The sequence below is a fragment of the Scyliorhinus torazame genome, chromosome 5 (assembly GCF_047496885.1).
Source record: "Scyliorhinus torazame isolate Kashiwa2021f chromosome 5, sScyTor2.1, whole genome shotgun sequence".
NCBI classification, from domain to species: Eukaryota; Metazoa; Chordata; class Chondrichthyes; order Carcharhiniformes; family Scyliorhinidae; genus Scyliorhinus; species Scyliorhinus torazame.
In genome coordinates, this window is record NC_092711.1 from 100,281,672 (window position 1) to 100,299,411 (window position 17,740).

General features: G+C 45.4%; 1 protein-coding gene across 7 annotated transcripts in view; it reads left to right on the forward strand.

Moving 5' to 3' along the window:
• LOC140419175 (uncharacterized) overlaps nucleotides 1-17,740 on the forward strand; it is a 61,742-nt gene that overhangs the window by 23,583 nt on the left and 20,419 nt on the right. Inside the window, exon 1 of one of the 7 annotated variants that reach the window (XR_011945583.1) lies at nucleotides 7,577-8,258. The exons of 5 other annotated variants lie outside the window; for them this stretch is intronic. The gene's annotated coding sequence lies outside the window, so the exon portion shown is untranslated. Of the gene's footprint in view, nucleotides 1-7,576; nucleotides 8,259-17,740 lie in introns of those variants that run through there. One more of the 7 variants, XR_011945586.1, reaches the window with a different exon arrangement.

A 17,740-nucleotide genomic window follows, 5' to 3' on the forward strand; every position in this document is an offset into this window, starting at 1 on the left:
CTAGGGGGCATAGCCTCAAAATAAGGGGAAGTAGATTTAGGACTGAGTTTAGGAGGAATTTCTTCACCCAAAGGGTTGTGAATCTATGGAATTCCTTGCCCAGTGAAGCAGTAGAGGCTCCTTCATTAAATGTTTTTAAGATAAAGATAGATAGTTTTTTGAAGAATAAAGGGATTCAGGGTTATGGTGTTCGGGTCGGAAAGTGGAGCTGAGTCCACAAAAGATCAGCCATGATCTCATTGAATGGTGGAGCAGGCTCGAGGGGCCAGATGGCCTACTCCTGCTCCTAGTTCTTATGTTCTTATGTCCTGTATGTCCCAGTCCTTCAATTGGATATCCAAGACATTTATTTTAAAGTGATTGGGATTTCTGCTTCTATGACCCTATCAGAAAGCGAGTTCTAGACTCCTGCCACTGAAATGATTTCCCCCTTCCACTCCCAACCCTCTGCTAATTACTTTAAATCTAAACCTCTTGGTCATTGATCTGTTAATGAAATAGATCCTTCTTATCCATTCTATCCGGGCCCCTCATAATGTTAAACACCTCAGTTAATCTCTCCTCAGTGTTCTCTGTTCCACAGAAAACCATCTTGGCCTCTCCAATCTTTCCTCATTGTTAAAATTCTCCATTTGTGTCAACATCCTCGTCAATCTCCTCTGCATCCTCTCTGGTATGAACACATCCTTCCTGTAATGTGACCAGAACTGTACTCAGTAATGCAGCTGTGGTTTAACTAGTGTTTTAGACAGCTCCAGTATAACCTCCCTGATCCTATAATAAAAGCAGAAAATGCTGGAAATACTCAGCAGCTCTGGCAGCATCTGTGGAGAGAGGGGTTTCAGGTCTTTCCTCCAATAGAAATTGCTGGGAATATTCCCTGCTCCAGTACTCTATGTCTCCGTGAATAACAAAGTATCCTCTCTGCCTTTACTATCACCGTATCTACCTCTCCTGTCACCTTCAGGGATCTGTGGCCATGCACTCTTACGCCCCTCTGTCCCTCTACATCTCACTATCATACCATTCATATTCTTTCCCTTTGTCGTGTTTTTCCTCCCCCAATGTATTTCTTACCCTGCGTTTCTCTGGATTGACCTCAGTTTTCTGGCCCGCTGATCAGTCTATTGATGTCTTCCTGCAGTCATTACAGCCTTGGTTCAAACATGCACAAAAGCGCTGAATGCCAGAGGTGAGGTGAGACTGTCTGCCCTTGAGATCAAGGCAGCACTTGACCGAGTATGGCATCAAGGAGTCCCAGCTATTCTGGAGTCAATGGAAATCGGTGAAAATTCTCTGTTGGTTGGAGTCGTACCTGGCACAAAGGAAGATGGTTGTGGTGGTTGGAGGCCAACCATCAGTTCCAGGACATCACTGCAGGAGTTCCTCAGGGTAGTGTCCTCGGCCCAAACATCTTCAGCTGCTTCATCAATGACCTGCCTTCATCATAAGGTCAGAAGTGGGGAGGTTTGTGGATGACTGCACAATGTTCAGAATCATTCGCAACGCCTCGGATAATGAAGCAGTCCATGTACAAATGCAGCAAGGCCTGGACAATATCCAGGCTTGGTCTGATAAGTGGCAAGTTACATTCGTGCCACACAAGTGTCAGGCAATGACCATCTCCTCCAAGAGAGGATCTAACCATCGCCCCGTGACATTTAATGACATTACCATCGCTGAATCCCCCACAATCAACATCCTGGGGGGTGCCATTGATCAAAAGCGGAACTGGACGAGCCACATTAATACTGCGGCTACCAGGGGAGGTCAAAAACTAGGAATCCTATGAAGGGTAACTCATCTCCTGACCCCCCCCCCCCCCCCCCCCCCACCAAAGACTGTCCACCATCTGCAATGCACAAGTCAGGAGTGTAATGGAATGCTCTCCACTTGCCTGGATGAGTGCAGCTCCAACAACACTCGAAGCTCAACACCATCCAGGACAAAGCAGTCCGCTTGATTGCTCCCCCTTCCACAAATATTCAAACCATCCATCATTGACGAACAGTGGCAGCCGTGTGTACCATCTACAAGATGCACTGCAGTAACTCACTAATGTTCCTTAGTCAGCACCTTCCAAACCCATGACCATCTAGAAGGCCAAGAGCAGCAGATCACTGGGAATCTCACCACCTGGTGGCTCCCCTCCAAGTTACGCACCACCCTGACTGGGAAATATATCACCGTTCCTTCGCTGTCGCTGGGAGAAATTCCTGGAACTCTCCCTAATAGCACAGTGGGTGTACCTACACCTGAAGAATTGCAGCGGTTCAAGAAGGAAACTCCCAGCCACGTTCTGAAGGGTATCGAGGGATGGGCAATAAATGCTGGCCTAACCAGTGAAGCCCACATCCCATGAATTAATAATAAAAGTCTGCAGCTTTCTTTCTTACTGTCAAAAAGAGGACCGCAAATGACTTAATCCTGTCCCCATGTTAAATTTTAAAGCATTGATAGAGAACTCAAGAAGCATGGAATCGTGTCTTGGGAAATCTAGAGTCCCACTGGAAATACTCCACCAATCACAAACATACCTCTCTCCCACTGCCCTTTGCTTCTTGCTGCTCCAGCTGATGTCACTTTCTGCACTTGTGATTGTTCTGCACATGAGAAGTTTCCTGGTTTTCCCACGTGGAGCAGGACTGGAATCCCCGGCCAGGCCTTTAGTTATTTGATTCGTTGACTTAAGCAAAATAAACTTAAGATTAAAATAAATAAAGATTCATCAGCTTCTCAATATTAAAACATGCTGCTGTGCAGAGAGACCTGGATGTGCTAGTGCATGAGTCGCAAAAAGTTGGTTTTCAGGTGCAACAGGTGATTAAGAAGGCAAATGGAATTTTGTCCTTCATTGCTAGAGGGATGGAGTTTAAGACTAGGGAGGTTCTGCTGCAATTGTATAAGGTGTTAGTGAGGCCACACCTGGAGTTTTGTGTTCAGTTTTGGTCTCCTTACTTGAAAAAGGACGTACTGGCACTGGAGGGTGTGCAGAGGAGATTCACTAGGTTAATCCCAGAGCTGAAGGGGTTGGATTACGAGGAGAGGTTGAGTAGACTGGGACTGTACTCGTTGGAATTTAGAAGGATGAGGGGGGATCTTATAGAAACATATAAGATTATGAAGGGAATAGATAGGATAGATGCGGGCAGGTTGTTTCCACTGGCGGGTGAAAGCAGAACTAGGGGGCATAGCCTCAAAATAAGGGGAAGTAGATTTAGGACTGAGTTTAGGAGGAACTTCTTCACCCAAAGGGTTGTGAATCTATGGAATTCCTTGCCCAGTGAAGCAGTAGAGGCTCCTTCATTAAATGTTTTTAAGATAAAGATAGATAGTTTTTTGAAGAATAAAGGGATTAAGGGTTATGGTGTTCGGGTCGGAAAATGGAGCTGAGTCCACAAAAGATCAGCCATGATCTCATTGAATGGCGGAGCAGGCTCGAGGGGCCAGATGGCCTACTCCTGCTCCTAGTTCTTATGTTCACCAATCAGCTTCTTCCATTGAGCTGAAGTCACCTTTTATCAAGAATTAACTGAAATGTTTTTGATAATTGTTTTGTTAAAATAAATGTAAAGTTCCCAATTCTTATTTTTCCAATTAAGGGATAATTTAGCGTGCCCAATTCACCTACCCTGCGCATCTTTAGGTGTGCGGGTAAGACACACAGACACAGGGAGAATGTGCAATCTCCACACGGACAGCGATCCGGGGCCAGGATCGAAACCAGGTCTTCAGCGCCTTCAGGCAGCAGTGCTAACCAGTGTGCCATCGCACCATCCGTTTTTGTTAATTGTTAATATCTAAACCTCTCAAATGATTAATTGACTGAGAAATTCAGACATCTTTACTCTTACAATGTCAACTTCATCTTTATCCCCTGGATTTGATGAATGGACCACGATTCTGTGAACGATGATCAGATTGATTTCAGTTTTGTGATAATTAATGAATTGTCTCACTTTATAATTGATGAATGCAGTGACCAGGATGTGCCCTCCACAGGACTGGGATGCCCTGTCATTGCCTTTATTTATTCCATTATTAACTGACTGAAGCAACAATAAACTTAAGGTTAAAATAAATAAAGATTCATCAGCCACTCAACAATCAGCTCGTTCCATTTGCCTGAAGTCATGTTATTTTTATCAGGAATTAACTGAAATGATTTTCTTCATTCTTATTACCTAAACAGTTCGGATTTTAACTTACTGAAGAATTAAGACTTTTTCACTGTTACAATCGCTTGTCATTCAGCTTCAACTTTATCCTCACGATTTGATCAGCAGAACACTGACTGTAATTATATAAATGATCAAATTGACTTCAGGTTTATACTAATTAATGAATAATGACTTATAGTTCATTAATGCACGGCAGCACGGTAGCATGGTGGTTAGCACAATTGCTTCACAGCTCCTGGGTCCCAGGGTCCCGGCTTGGTTCACTGTCTGTGCGGAGTCTGCACGTTCTCCCCGTGTGTACGTGGGTTTCCTCCGGGTGCTCCGGTTTCCTCCCACAGTCCAAAGATGTGCAGGTTAGGTGGATTGGTCATGCTAAAATTGCCCTTAATGTCCAAAATTGCCTTTAGTGTTGGGTCGGATTGCTGGGTTGTGGGGATAGGGTGGAGGTGTGGGATTGGGTAGGGTGCTCTTTCAAAGAGCCGGTGCAGACATGATGGGCCGAATGGCCTCCTTCTGCACTGTAAATTCTATGATCTATGAATGCAATTACCAGAACGCTTCTCGCATAATCTCCTTGCTCTTATATTCCAGGCCTCATCCAAGAAAGGATTCTTGGCTGCCTGATCGATCTATCCAGCTACCTGTGGATAGGGACTCCAATGCCTCTCTTTGCTCTACGTTCTCAGTATCATCCGACTAATAGTTCATTTCCTTGTCTTGTTTTCCCTCTGAAATTCATTATCTCTCACTGTTTGTAGCACAGAGGTTAACACTGTTCGCAGTGCCAGGGTCCCAGGTTCGATTCCCAGCTTCGGTCACTGGTCTGTGCGGAGTCTGCACATTCTCTCCATGCCTGCCTGGGTTTCCTCCGGGTGCTCCGGTTTCCTGCCACAATTCCTGAAAGACATGCTTTTTTGGTGAATTGAACATTCTGAACTCTCCGTGTACCTGAACAGGCGCCGGAATGTGGCGACTAAGGGATTTTCACAGTCACCTCATTGCAGTGTTAATGTAAGCCTACTTATGAAAATAATAAAGATTATTATTAAATTGAATTCCGGGGTGGCAGGGTGGCGCAGTGGTTAGCACTGCTGTCTCATGGCGCTGAGGTCCCAGGTTTGATGCTGGCCCTGGGTCACTGTCCATGTGGAGTTTGCACATTCTCCCCATGTCTGCGTGGGTCTCACCCCAAGTTAAAAGATGTGCAGGGTAGGTGGATTGGCCACGCTAAATTGCCGCTTAATTGGAAAATGTTTTTAAAGATTGAATTCCATTTGTAATGTGACCAGTCCACTGATATCTTCCTGCTGTCCACGGCTTTCTCCCTCAATGTCAACCATACATACAATTGTTGTACCAGAAAACTGTGAAGCCCCACTGGAAACAGGCATCGAGACATCATTCAATCCTGGATGTCATTAACAGCAGCAATAACAGCAGAATCCATCCCCTGCTGTCGCCTGTGAACTTGCTGGTGTCGCAGCAGGTTGTTTGACTGAGCGAATCCCCTCCCACACACACAGCAGGTGTACGGCCTCTCCCCACTGTGAACTCGCTGGTGCTTCAGCAAATTCCATTTACTTTTAAATCCCTTCTCGCAATCAGAGCATTTGAAAGGTCTCTGATCAATATGAATAAGTTGGTGTGTAGTCAGGTGGGATGACTGAGTGAATTTCTTGTCACACACGGGGCAAGTGTACGGTCTCTGTCCAGTGTGAACCCACTGGTGTATCAGAAGGTCGGATGAATCAATTAATTGCTGCCTACACAGACGGCAGGAGAACGGTCTCTCCCCAGTGTGAACTCGATGGTGTCTCGGAAGGTGGGCTAATCGGGTGAATCCCTTCCCACAATCGGAACAGGTGAATGGCCTCTCCCAAGTGTGAATGCATTGGTATTTCAGAAGATCCCTTTTACTTTTAAATGTTTTCTCACATTCAGAACAATTAAAAGGTCTCTGATCAGTGTGAACAAATTGGTGTGTCTGGAGGTTCGATCCACAAGTGAATCTCTTCCCACACACGGAGCAGGTGTATGTCATCTCCTCTGTGAGTGTAAAATAATTTTTACTTTTAAAGCTCTTCTCACACTCAGAACAATTAAATGTTCTCTGATCAGTGTGAACACGTTGGTGTGTCTGGAGGCTCGATGGCTGAGTGAATCCTTTCCCACACATGGAGCAGGTGAGTGCGTTGGTGTAACAGTAAATTATTTCTGCTTTCAAAGTTCTTTTCACAGTCAGCACATTTAAATAGTCTCTGGTCAGAGTGGACCTGATGGTGAGTCTGGAGGTTTGACAAAGTATGACATTCTTTCCCACAATCCAGACAGGTGAATGGCCTTTTACCTGTGTGAACATGCTGGTGTGTGATGAGGTGTGATATCGAGTGAATCCCTTCCCACACATGGAGCAGGTGAATGGCCTTTCCCCAGTGTGAATACGTCAATGAGTTTCTAATTCAGGCTGGTAATTGAATCCCATCCCACAGTACCCACATTTCCACTGTTTCTCCATGGTTATCGACAGGTTATCAGGTGTAGGTGAGATGCAGATTTGAGGTCACTATCAGATCAGCCATGATATTATTAAATGGTGGAACAGGCTCACGGGGCTAAATGTCCAATTGTTGCTTCATGATTCTTATTGTGGAGATGTCCTTTTGTCTCTTCCGCTTGGATTCAGTTTGTTGTGTGTAAATTCTCCAATTCTAACCCCCTGTAAAAGGAGTCTACAAAAGCCATCACTGTCAGTCCAGGATAGAAATTCTGAACAGGCAATTCTAGTTTCTGTGGAACATTTTTTCCTCTGTTGTTCCTCCAAAGCTGTAAATCCCCATCCCACACACTCTCCCTCCTCCCTGGGCTGAAATCCAAACCCATCTCACAATCTGCACCATTTCTTTCCTCCACTCCCAGTTTTCTCCCTCCCTCTCCTCTGCCTGGGTTCAGTTCTCCAGCTCCTGTCTGCAGACTGACAATAAAACCAATGGGTCTTATTGGGGATTTGGGGCCTCCAGCGGGTGTTTGTGAATCCTCCCCGCCCACCTGCCAGGGTTTCCTTCCTTGCCAGAGATCAGTCCTCGTTGATTTGAGTAAAAAGTGGAAGCTCTTATTTCTTGTCCCCCTCCCCCATCCTCTGATGTGAATCATCCTCCAGTGTCTGAAGCAGGATGGTGCCCGTTAACCTGGGCCTGTTCCCGGGAGGGAGAAGCTCCGCAGCTGCAAACCAGGGAGCTGACAATGATGGTGAAGGGTTTGCTCCAGGTCACAATGCCCGGGGACTGATTGACGGCGGGTTCGGACCAATAGGAAGTTGGAGGACCGAACGAGAGCAGGTGGTCATCCAACCAATCAGAGTGAATGGGAGGCGGGGCAGAGCCTCAGTGGGCGGTTAATCTGGGTCTGTCTGGGATCAAAGCCCGAGCAACTTTCGCCGTCAAATGTCGTATCTGAGGTTCATATTCAGGACTTGGGACCTGCACGGTGTGTTTATGAAGCCTCCCGACCCACCCGCCGGCTCCCTCCCGACTTAATCGGCGGTATTTGACCAGCTGAGAATTTCCAAACGATCGCCTGAACCGGAGTTAATCTCAATACTGCGCATGCTCCAGCTCACCAGGCCCGGGGAGTGATTGACGGCAGCTCCGGACCAATAGGAAGAGAGTGAGGGACTGGAGGACCCAGGGACTGAGGGACCCAGCCGGAGCAGCTGAACCTCCAACCAATCAGAGTTAATGATAAACGAAACTAAACCTGGACCTCCCTCATTGGCTGAAACCCTGCATCATTTCGAAAGCTGATTTGTCTCAAACTCCAGGAGAAAACTGGACCTTTCTGTTTGTGGCTTTAAACAGATGAGAGGAAATGAAGGGATCTGGAAAGCAGCAGATTCTTCATGTTGTTCCAGGAAAGTGGGGCCCGTGGAATGTCAGGTTTTACACAGCACACCGTAAGCCTGTGGTTTCACGCTTGGTAAAGAATCTGCAAACAAGACAAGAGACTAAACAATTAATGGTAGGACACGAGGAACTACAGAGGATCAGAGGGCCCTTGGTGTGCATAACCATTGGTAGACAGGTAGATAGGGTGGTTAAAAAACGAATATGGAATACTTGATATAAATATTTGAATAAAAAAATGATATAATACTTGAATAAAAGAAGCCTGGACAATTCCCATCCACCACCATTCTCAACCTGGCTGAACTAGTTCAACAACTTCTCATAGAATTTTCATAGAATTTACAGTGCAGAAGGAGGCCATTCGGCCCATCGAGTCTGCACCGGTTCTTGGAAAGAGCACCCTACCTAAGGTCAACACCGCCACCCTATCCCCATAACCCAGTAACCCCACCCAACACTACTTTTATTCAAGTATTATATCATTTGTTCATTTATATTTGAAGGCAAAAAAATATTAAATTGTGATACTACTGGTGGCTGCAAAAAGCTACCAGCCATTATTATTTGCCATGTATTTTTTTATATAACATGACAGGTAACCTGGATGTTTATGAATGCAATAATGACTTTGACAATTGTGGAAACCACATGGGGGTTCACTCACAGTATTGCACGCCCTATCATTGTTTACTTTATCTTAATAGATTTTGCATGACATGTTGGGACAGTCAGTACTACCTGGCATCTTGTTTATCAGCCAGATCTCTCATGAGGTGAAGCCCTGCACAACATGTCACCTCATTGCACGGTTGACAAACATGAATCTCATTCTGTTGGAGATAATATAAGTTTGCCAGACCTAAAATCATTAAATTAAATGTTATTTATTTTGTACTTGCCTTCTTTCTGTATCTAGGCAAACGCTTTACCATAAAAGCAAGGCTAACATTTGTGCATTTTTGATCTAATTATGTCAGATAATAGTGGTAGTACTGTATTCTTTTAAGGAACACTGTATACCCTTTCTATGCATCATGCCTTTATTATTACTACTTGTTTAAATTACTAATTTACAGAAAATACAGGACAGCTCTTGGGCCTCCTTTACCATGTAAATGGTGTGCACTTGATACCCCTGATAAACCCACATGTCTCCAATTTCCACAATCTTCAGTCTCAACAGGTTTCTCCCATTCCCCCATCAATGGTTTTGTCATCAGCACCTCCCACCCCAAGATGTCCCGTTTTCTCCAGTGAATTTGGTCACTCCTGGTTTGGGGCGAACAGGTATTAGTGTGAATGCGCTCACAAGCAGCAGATTTTGACATGACCTTGTGTGGAGTTGAATCTGAGAGGCTAGCAAGGGGAACATTGTGTAGCTAAGGTTTGAGGTGACAAAGGAATGAATGAATTTCAATAAGTGTCGAGAGTTATGGGGAATTGGCAGGAAAATGGAGAGATAGCTGAGATGAGGAGGGATTTCTTTACTCGAGGATGCGTTGCAGCTTTGGACCACTACCCCTGAGGGTTCTGGAGCTTCAGTCAAGGTACATTGACGAGACCATGCAGACGCTGCGACAACGAATGACTGGACATCACGCGACAATCACCAGGCAGGAATGTTCCCTTCCAGTCGGGGAACACTTCAGCAGTCAAGGGCATTCAGCCTCTGATCTACGGGTAAGCGTTCTTCAGGACGCGCGACAACGCAGAATCGCCGAGCAGAAGCTTATAGCCAAGTTCCGCACACATGAGTGCGGCCTCAACCGTGACCTGGGATTCATGTCGCATTACATTCATCCCCCACCATCTGGCCTGCGAAATCCTACCAACTGTCCTGGCTTGACACAATTCACACCTCTTTAACCTGGGGTTACCCCATCTCTGGATCTGTAAAAATGTAATCACCTACTAATGCTCACATTCCAAGCATTGTCCGGCATCTTTGAATCTGTCTACATGTATGTTTCTGGAACATATGTCTCCATTCACCTGAGGAAGGAGCAGCGCTCCGAAAGCTAGTGACATCGAAACAAACCTGTTGGACTTTAACCTGGTGTTGTAAGACGTCTTACTGTGTTCACAATCATTGTCAGCTCCCTGGTTTGCAGCTGCGGGGCTTCTCCCTCCCGGGAACAGGCCCAGGTTAACGGGCACCATCCTGCTTCAGACACTGGAGGATGGTTCACATCAGAGGATGGGGGAGGGTAAACAATAAATAAGAGCTTACACTTTGCACTCTAATCAATGAGGACTCTGATCTCTGGCAAGGAAGGAAACCCTGGCACGTGGGCGGGGAGGATTCACAAACACTTGCTGGAGGACCCAAACCCCCAATAAGACCCATTGATTTTATTGTTAGTCTGCAGACGGGAGCTGGAGAACTGAACCCAGGCAGAGGAGAGGGAGGGAGAAAACGGAGTGGAGGAAAGATGGTGAGATGGGTTCGGATTTCAGCCCAGGGAGGAGGGAGAGTGTGTGGGACGGGGATTTACAGCTTTGGGGGAACAACAGAGGAAAAAATGTTCCAGAGAAGCTAGAATTGTTTCTTCAGAATTTCTATCCTGGACTGCCAGTGATGGCTTTTGTAAACTCCTTTGACAGGGGGTTAGAATTGGAGAATTTACACACAACAAACTGAACCCAACAGAAAGGTTTGTTTCTTTGCAAATTCTATGCTGCATTGACAGTGATGACTTTGTAAAATGAGAGATGACAACTCTCAGGAAATATTTAATGGGGTGGGGCCTTTTTTCTATCAAAAACAACAAATTAAACAGTAGCCTGATAGAAATCTTTTAAATTATCAGTAGATTCGAGAGGAGCGATTTGAGAGAGAGACCAGCTTTAACCAATCACACAGCCTGAAATTAAATTGCAGCATTTACAACAGGGAGACACCGTACTCAGGCTTCAACTGATGATCCAAGTTGGAGAGACATAAGGACATTCGCACAAAAGGAATCAAGAAGCAGCAATTGGACATTCAGCTCCGTGACCCTGTTCCACCATTTAATAACTTCACGGCTGATCTGAAAATGACTTAAAATCTGCATCCCACCTACACCTGATAACTTGTCGATAACGATGGAGAAACCCTGGAAATGTGGGGACTGTGAGATGGGATTCAATTACCCGTCTGAATTGGAAACTCATCGACGTATTCACACTGGGGAAAGGCCGTTCACCTGCTCCGTGTATGGGAAGGGATTCACTCGGTCATCACACCTCCTGACCACCAACTTGTTCGTAATGATCAGAGACCTTTTAAATATGCTGACTGTGAGAAGAGCTTTAAAAGTAGAAAGAATTTACTGGTACATCAACGCACTCACACTGGGGAGAGGCCATTCACCTGCTCCGTGTGTGAGAAGAGATTCCCATGTTCATTGCAGCTTCTGCAACACCAGCGAGTTCACACTGGACAGAGACCATTCACTTGCCCCGTGTGTGACAAGAAATTTACTCAAGTCATCCCAAGTGACTTCACACCAACTTGTTCACACTGATCAGAAATCTTTTAAAAGTTCTGACTGTGAAAACAGATTTAAAAGTAAATCAAATCTGCAGAAACACCAGCGAGTTCACACTGAAACAGAATCATAGCATTTACAGTGCAAAAGGAGGGCATTTGGCCCATCGAGTGCACCGGCCCTTACAAAGAGCACCCGACTTAAGCCCATACCTCCAACCTAACCCATAACCCCACCTCACCTTTTTGGACACTAAGGGCAATTTAGCATGGCCAACCCATCTAACCTGCACATCTTTGAACTGTGGAGGGAAACCGGAGGACCCGGAGGAAACCCACACAGACACTGGGACAACGCGTAGACTCTGCACAGTGACCCAAGCCGGGAATCAAACCTGGGACCCTGGAGCTGTGAGGCAACAGTGCTAGCCACTGTACTACTGTGGGAGCGATACTGGGGAGAGGCTGTTTAACTGCTCCGTGTGTGGGAGGAGATTCACTCAGTCAAACATCAGCAAGTTCACAGGCAACAGCAGGGTTTGGATTCAGCTGTTGTTGCTGCTGTTAGCCACATCCAGGACTGAATGATGCCTGGACGTCTGTTTCCAGTGGGGCTCCACAATATTCCGTTTTACATCAATGATTTAGACTTAAATATGCATCAGGATTATACAAAAGTTGCTCATGTGTTTTAGACAATGAGGGAGAAAGCCACGGACTGGGTCAGGTGGACAGAAAAATGGTGAATGGAAATTTAGATAATGAGAGGTTAGGAAAACACTTCAGTTAACTCCCGATAAAAATAAGGTCACTTCAGGATCATGGAAAAAACTGATTGGTGGGGAAGCTTCAAATAATCCTTTAAAAAAAAAAAAAAATTCAGAGTACCCAATTATTATTGTTTTTTCCAATTAAGGGGCAATTTAGCCTGGCCAATCCAACTGACCTGCACATCTTTGGGTTGTGGGGGTGAAACCCATGCAGACACGTGGAGAATGTGCAAACTCCACACGGACAGTGACCCAGGGCCGGGATTCAAACCCGGGTCCTCAGCGCTGTAGTCCCAGTGCTAATCACTGCTCCACGTCCTGCCCCAGCTACAAATAATTCTAATAACTTTATCGAACAGTTCTCAAATGGAAAGGCATTTGACCACATTAAAACTAAGGATCTGCAATAGACGTTCGATTTATCAAGTCATATTTAGGGGAAGGTTACAAACAGAGGGCAGTCATTTAAAGTGATTAGAAAAACAAGCAATGCTGAGCAAGGCTAGGAGAGTGGGCAAAGAAGTGGCAGATGGAATACAATGTGGAAACGTGTGAGGTTATGCACTTTGGAAGGAGAAATGGAAGCATAGTCTATTTTCTAAATGGGAAAATGCTGAGGAAATCAAGCACAGAGGGACTTGGGAGACCTTGTTCACGATTCTCTTCAGGTTAACGTGCAAGTGGTTAGCATTGCTGCTTACAGCGCTGAGGACCCAGGTTTGAATCCCGGCCCTGGGTCACTGTCCATGTGGAGTTTGCATGCTCTCCCCGTGCCTGCGTGGGTTTCACCCCCACAACCCAAAGATGTGCAAGTTAGATGGATTGGCCATGCTAAATTACCCCTTAATTGGAAAAAATAATTGGGTACTCTAAATTTAAAAAGAAAAAAAAGGTTAATGTGCAGGTGCACTGCAGCCTCACGGCGCCGAGGTCCCAGGTTCGATCCCAGCTCTGGGTCAGTCCGTGTGGAGTTTGCACATTCTCCCCGTGTTTTCGTGGGTTTCGCCCCCACAACCCAAAGATGTGCAGGGTAGGTGGATTGGCCACGCTAAATTGCCCCTTAATTGGAAAAAATGAATTGGGTACTCTAAATTATTTTTTAAAATGTTTTTAAAAAAGGTTAATGTGCAGGTTCATCGGCAGTTAGGAAGGCAAATGCAATGTATTCATGTCGAGAGGGCTAGAATACAAGACCAGGGATGTATTTCTGAGGCTGTATAAGGCTCTGATCAGACCCCATTTGGAGTATTAAGAGCAGTTTTGGTCCCGATTTCTAAGAAATGACGTGTTGGCCTTCGAAAGGGTCCAGAGGAGGTTTACAAGAATGATCCCTGGAATGGAGCTTGTCATATGAGGAGTGGTTGAGGACTCTGGGTCTGTACTCGTTGGAGTTTAGAAGGATATGGGGGGATCTTATTAAAACCTACAGGATACCGCGAGGCCTGGGTAGAGTGGACATGGAGAAGATGTTTCCACTTGTATAAAAAACTAGAAGCAGAAGACAATCTCAGATCAAAGAGGCGATCCTTTAAAACAGAATAAGAAGTCTTACAACACCAAGTTAAAGTCCAACAGGTTTGTTTCGACTCACCAGCTTTAGGGGCACAGTTCCTTCCTCAGGTCATGAGGAGGAATTAAAACAGATGAGGAGGAATTTCTTCAGCCAGAGGGTGGTGAATCTGTGGAAGTCTTTGCCACAGAATGCCGTGGAGGCTAAATCACTGAGTGTCTTTAAGATAGAGATAGATAGGTTCTTGATGAATAAGGGGATCAGGGGTTATGGGGAGAAGGCAGGAGAATGGAAATGAGAAAAATATCAGCCATGATTGAATGGCGGAGCAGATTTGATGGGCCGAGTGGCCTAATTCTGTTCCTATGTCTTACAGGATGTGAAGAAAAACATTCTGTGCTGCATGTGGGATCAGGAATGCACTGCTCGAAAATATGATGGAGGCAGATTCAATTGATGCCTTGAAAAGAGAATTGGACAACTATCTTACTATCAGATCAGCCATGAGCTTATTAAATGGTGGAGCAGACGGGGCTGAATAGCCAACTCCAGCTCCTTGCTCATCTGTTCGTATCTTTTGAGGAGAAAAATATCTGCAGAGTTCAGGGCCAATGACAGGGGATTGTGACAGTTGCAGAAAGTTGGCACAGATACAGTTTGTTGAGTACCTTCATTCTGTTCTGTCATCTTTCTATGCCACTGTGTTATGAGGGAAATGCAGTGCACCAATGCAAGAGAGGCAGATTGCTCCTTCGATATGGACTGGATTTGTTTATTGTCACATGCACCGAGGTACAGTGAAAAATATTATTCTGCGAGCAGCTCAAACAGATCATTTTGTACATGAACAGAAAGTAAACTAAAAGAAAATACATAATAGGGCAACGCAAGGTACACAATGTAAATATATAAACAAAGGCATTGAGTGCCGCATACAGGAGTGTAGTATTAATCAGGTCAGTCCATAAGAGGGTTGTTTAGGAGTCTGGTAATAGCGAGGAAGAAGCTGTTTTCAATCTGTTTGTGCGTGTTCTGAGACTTTTGTATGTCCTGCCCGATGGGAGAAGTTGGAAGAGTGAGTAAGCTTGGTGGGAGGGGTCTTTAATTATGCTGCCCGCTTTCCCAAGGCAGCAGGAGGTGTGGATAGAGTCAATGGATGGGAGGCAGGTTTGTGTGATGGACTCAGCTGTGTTCACTACTCTCTGAAGTTTCTTGCGGTCTTGGGCCGAGCAGTTGCCATAACAGGCTGTGATGCAGCCAGATAGGATGCTTTCTATGGTGCATCTGTAAAAGTTGGTAAGAGTCAGTGTGGACATGTCAAATTTCCTTAGTTTCCTGTTGTGCTTTCTTGGTGGTAGCGTCGATGTGGGTGGATCAGGACAGATTTTTGGTGATGGAAACCCTGTGCAGGAGAGGCTGGTTGTTGGGCAGTGTGAGCTGAACATACATGGCTGGATAAAAACTAAGGCAGATGGAGTGAAAACTGGTCAGGAGGGAGTGGGTCAAAAAACCTGGGGAGTTGCATTTTGCATGAATCGTGAGTGTGACCCAGTCACAATTATGAACAGTAAACAAACCTATCACTGATTTGATGAGATTATTTACCGTGTCCCAGGTGTTGTAAATACTGTACATACTGTAGATCAGCCTGTTTGCTGCCCATGTCTAAGTGATGTCAGAATAATGTGCTTCTGTATTAAATAAAGTATCCAAATCTCTTATTGTGCTTCATGCCCAGCATCTTGCCTAACTGTGGATACTCTGTTTTTGCTAACTGGGAAATAGAATCTTCCTGTTTACTAATTGCTCTATGGCGGCTGCGTTACCCAGAATCCCCCGTGCTGCAGAAAATTCCCGATCAGTGAGTGTACGAGGCCAGTCCACAGGTGCAGTGTGGGTGTGTGCTCTGAGCATGCTCAGTGTCAGTCATGGTGAGAGAGTGAGGAGGAGCTGGGTTGAACACAACAGTGAGCTGTATCCCTGTGAGAAGGGCATCTCCCAGTCTCTGTTTGACTCTCCTGCAGCTTCCTGTCCTGGTTGAGTTGGACAAGGAACCCTCATCATTTGAGCTGGAAAAGGTCATTGATTGCTGAGCAAGCAGAAAGGTGCCCGGCAAGGATGGAATTCCAGCTGAACTGCTCACACACAAAGTTCCATCGACTGTCACACCTTCCCGCCCTCCCGTTTTGGGCTGTGAGACTGGTCCACGGAACATGTGTGATGCAATAAAAACAGCAGTGACAGAGGAGACAGCATCAACGACAGGGACATCTCACTCCTTAGAGTCAGGGGAAGACCTTCACTAGGGTCATGTTTAAAAGATTCATCTACTTGCAGACTGAGTGTATCCAGAAGCACAGTGCGGTTTCTGTGCTGACAGATCTACAGTGAACATGATCTTCTCCACACACCAGCTACAAGGGAAGAGAACAATTGGGATTTGATCTAAAGTGTCAGTGCTGAGAAAGTGAAATGTTCTAATTACTGAATGAAAGGGAACCTTTCAGTGTGAATCACAATTTACTGGTACAATTGGAAAAGGCACCAAAACGTTTCAATCTCTGAAGATAAACTTCAGCCTTGAAGTTATGTTTCGGAGCTCACAAGCTGTGGGAAATTTGCAAATGTTTCCCTCCTCCCTTTTGTAAACAAGCAGAGAAGTTAACCCTTTCCCCTGACAGCACGGCAATAATTTGAAATAAAGACTTTGACTTTTAAAGATTTGGCTTCATCCCATTTGTCGGGGTCATATTCCCGTGCAAATCATCACGGGCGGGATGGAAATTTGCCGGAATATTTTTTTTTACAATCCTAATCTTTGTCACAAGTAGTCTTACATTAACGCTGCAATGAAGTTACCGTGAAAAGCCCCTAGTCAGCACATTCCGGTGCCTGTTCAGGTACACAGGGAGAATTCAGAATTGTTATGTGAGAGTACCTTTAAGCACTGTGTGTTTATCAAATAGCTGTAGTGAATGTACCTTTAAGAAATGGGTGTTTATCAAATAGCTGCAGTGAAGACAGACAGCCCAGCTCCACCCACACTCTGATATCACTGCAGCTATTTGATAAACACTCATTTCGTAAAGGTCGAGCTGGTCTTCTAACCAATCGGAGTGAATGAGGGGCTGGGCTGATCCCAGATCTCCCTCATTGGCTGAGAATCTGTATCATTTTGAGTTCTTCCCATTGGCCACATGGACCCGGGTTCCAAAACCTTATTTCCTGCCTGAGCGATGTCGACCAATGGGAGGATTTGGAAGACCGGATGTACTCTGGTCCTCCAGCCAATCAGACTGCGGGCTTTGTGTAAGTGAAGATTGAGCTTCACACAGACTAAAAGTTCTTCCTGTGTCAAACCTCTGAGTAAAACACTTTCCACTTCAATGGACTTTAAATTAGAGTCCATTCACCCTTCTACAGAACTGTTACAACAAGGAACAACAAACGTTAACTCTGTTTCTCTCGCAACAGATGTGGCACAGTGGTTAGCACTGCTGCCACATAGCGCCAGCGACCTGGGTTCAATTCCGGCCTTGGGTGACTGTGTGGAGTTTGTACATTCTCCCGTGTCTGTGTGGGTTCCCTCCGGGTGCTCCAGTTTTCTCACAGTCCAAAGATGTGCCGGTTTGGTGGATTGGCTTTGCTAAATTGTTCCTTTTGTAAGGGCCACGAAGAATCCAGCACGAGTTTTAAGGATACAAAGTAATAACATTTATTTACTATAACATATATACATAACAGTAGCAGTAACTTCCCTTGCTACATACTCCTTCCTGCTGGTTCCTGAACTGGCCAGCTTTATTTATACTAGGAGTTTACTAGTGGTTTCTCCGCCCCCTCATTGGGGAAGCTCATACTCCCACAGGATTGTCGGATAGTCATTACTCCCCAGCCAATGGTAA